The sequence below is a fragment of the Zingiber officinale genome, chromosome 6A (assembly GCF_018446385.1).
Source record: "Zingiber officinale cultivar Zhangliang chromosome 6A, Zo_v1.1, whole genome shotgun sequence".
Taxonomy (NCBI): Eukaryota; Viridiplantae; Streptophyta; class Magnoliopsida; order Zingiberales; family Zingiberaceae; genus Zingiber; species Zingiber officinale.
In genome coordinates this window covers 102,488,590-102,491,584 of record NC_055997.1, presented here as the reverse complement: position 1 = coordinate 102,491,584, position 2,995 = coordinate 102,488,590, and positions in this window count along the sequence as shown.

Here is a 2,995-nt window from a genome sequence, read left to right as displayed (position 1 = left end):
CCACAAGAAAGGAACTCGGGTTCCGGCGAAAATGCAACAGTGGATGCTCGACTCACGCTCCCAGCTCCCGGCTCTTGGCGATCTAGGGCACGGGTCCACAAGAAGAAGGCTCGGATGCTTGATTCCCGGCGATCTCCAAATACCTGCAATAAGGAGAGGAGAGGGAGGATTTGACACTAGGGTTCCTGTGGCCGGCGGCTCTGGGCTGTGCCGATCGATCGGCGGCGGTAGTGGAGTGATTCGGTAAAGAAAATGAGGGGAAAGGAGGATCTAGGGCTCGGGGAGGAAGGAGGAGAGAAAAGGAAGTGATCGGCCACGGATTTGTGTGCTCAGGGAAGGAGAAAACCGCCGTGTGCGGTTAGGGCGAGGGATCGGAGATGAGGGAAGGGCGTCGTCGGGATGGCTCAGGCGCGCAGGTTCGGCGAGAGAGAAAAGAAAAAGAAATAAAAAAGAAAAAGAAAGCAATTTTTCCTCGCTTAAATGGGGTAACCCAAACAGGCTTTTCCCGGGCCCCATTTTTAACCCCATTAACTTGTCCATACGAACTCCTAAAAATTCCCAAAAAATTTCCAAAATTTCCGGGAAATTCCCTTATTATTTTCTACCATTTTCCGGTATTTTACATTCTCCCCCACTTATAAAAATTTGGTCCCCAAATTTCGTTATCTACCATCAGCAAGTACTAACAACAGATATAGAGTATAAATGTTGATCGATAAATTAAATCACATACCTCAAGTGAAAAGATGGGGGTATCGAGCTCGGATCGTATCCTCGAGCTCCCAAGTAGTCTCCTCGTCCGAATGATGCTGCCATCCGACTTTAACCAGTCGGATAGTCTTGTTCCGCAACTGACGCTCTTTCTCGTCCAGAGTCCGTACTGGAACCTCCTCATAGGCAACGTCAAGCTTAAGGGGAACAGATATAACAGACAGCACATGAGCTAGGCTGGCTATGTATCTTCTCAGCATGGATACATGAAATATGTCGTGAACACCTGTCAGGGACGGTGGTAGTGTCAGATGGTAAGCTACCTCTCCAATCATCTCTAGGATCTGGAAAAGGCCAATGTATCGCGGAGCTAGCTTATCTCTTTCATGGGTGAAACCCGCAGAAACACATGGTCGTCGGTAGAGAACCCTAGGGGTCTGTGTCTCCAACCAGCATAACTCTTCTGGCGGTCCTGCGCCTCTGATATCCTCCGTCAGATAGTACGGACCAACTCTGCCTCATGCTGAACTCTATGAGGTCCCAACAACTGGGCCTCCCCAACCTCATCCCAGAGGGTGGGTGTCCGATAAGGCCTACCATACAACGCTTCAAACGGTGGCATCTGGATAGCCGAATGCAAACTGTTGTTGTAGGCGAATTCTACCAATGGCAAGTGGTCCTCCCAACTGCCCCTAAAAAAAAATCCAATACACATGTCCTCAGCAAGTCCTCTAGAGTCTGAATGGTCCGCTGTGACTGTCCATCTGTCTGCGAATGGAAAGCTGGAGCTGAGTGCTCAAGGCCTACTGCAGACTCTGCCAGAATCGAGACGTGAACCGGGGTCTCTATCTAAAATAATAGTCAATGGGACACCATGAAATTTGATGATCTCTCGGCAATACATATCTGCCAATCGATCCAGGGAATCAATCTTCCGGATCGCTATGAAGTGCGCGGATTTGGTTAATCTATCAACAATTACCCAACTCGCGTCATAGCCTCGTCGTGTCCTAGACAAACCCACTATAAAATCCATGGTAATATGTTCTCATTTCCACTTAGGAATAGGAATCCGCTGAAGTAATCCTGTAGGTCTCTGGTGTTCAGCCTTCACCTGCTGACAAACAAGACATCTAGCTACAAATTTCGCGATGTCTTTCTTCATACCGTTCCACCAGTAGGAACGCCTCAAATCTCGACACATGCGGGTCCCACCTGGATGGATCGCAAATCGAGAGCGATGAGCCTTCCTGAAGTAGCTCCTGTAAGACCGGATGAGACTGAGGTACGCATAATCTGCCTCGGAAGTATATAACACCCTCCTCGTCTCGTGTGAACTCGGTCTGCTGCCCGGAAGCTATCTGACTATCAATGAACTGCAAATGCTGATCACCAACCTAGGCCTCTCGGATCCTTGTCCTGATTGACGACTAAGCAACCATGGTAACAAGAATACCCTGCTCTAGGGGTGATCACGGATCGGGTTGGTTCAGTTATTGGGGTAAAAAAATTATCCGGCCCTACTAGATCAGATAATGCAAAATCGGGACCTACATCCGGCCCTATATCCGACGGTTCTTATGTTTCAGATATCCAACGGGTTATCAATTATTTGGATATCCGACCCTATATCCAATGAAATATAAAATATAAATATAAATATAACAAAAAAAATAAAATATTTTAAAATGATAATAGACATTACTCATTACACGTTATAGCAGCTAATCGGAAATAACTATTACAATGTGTAGTAGCTTATCGCCAGTAGTTACTACAACGTGTAACAGCTTATCAACATTAGTTGCTACAAGTAGGGGTGATCGGATCGTGTTGGTTCGATTATTGGGATAAAATATTATCCGGCCCTACTAGATCAGATAATGCAATATTAGGACCCTACATCCGGTCCTATATCCGGCGGATCATTTTTTTTCGGTTCGGTTCGGGTCGGTATAAGCGGGTTGGTCGGTTTGGCGGATTGACTGCTCACCCCTACCCTGCTCTGTCTGTCCCTTCTCCTCAAGGCCTAACTCGAAAAATCCCTGCATCAAATCCGTTACCACTGCTTGGTGGCAAGCTAAAGTCCCTCTGGATTTCCGACTAAGTGCATCGGCAATCACATTAGCTTTTCCCCGGGTGATAGCTAAAGGTACAGACATAATCCTTCAAGAATTCCATCCATCTCCTCAGTCGGAGATTAAGTTTCTTTCTAAGTGAACAGATATTTGAGACTCTTATGGTCAGTGAGAATCTCAAATGTAACACCGTATAGATAATGCTG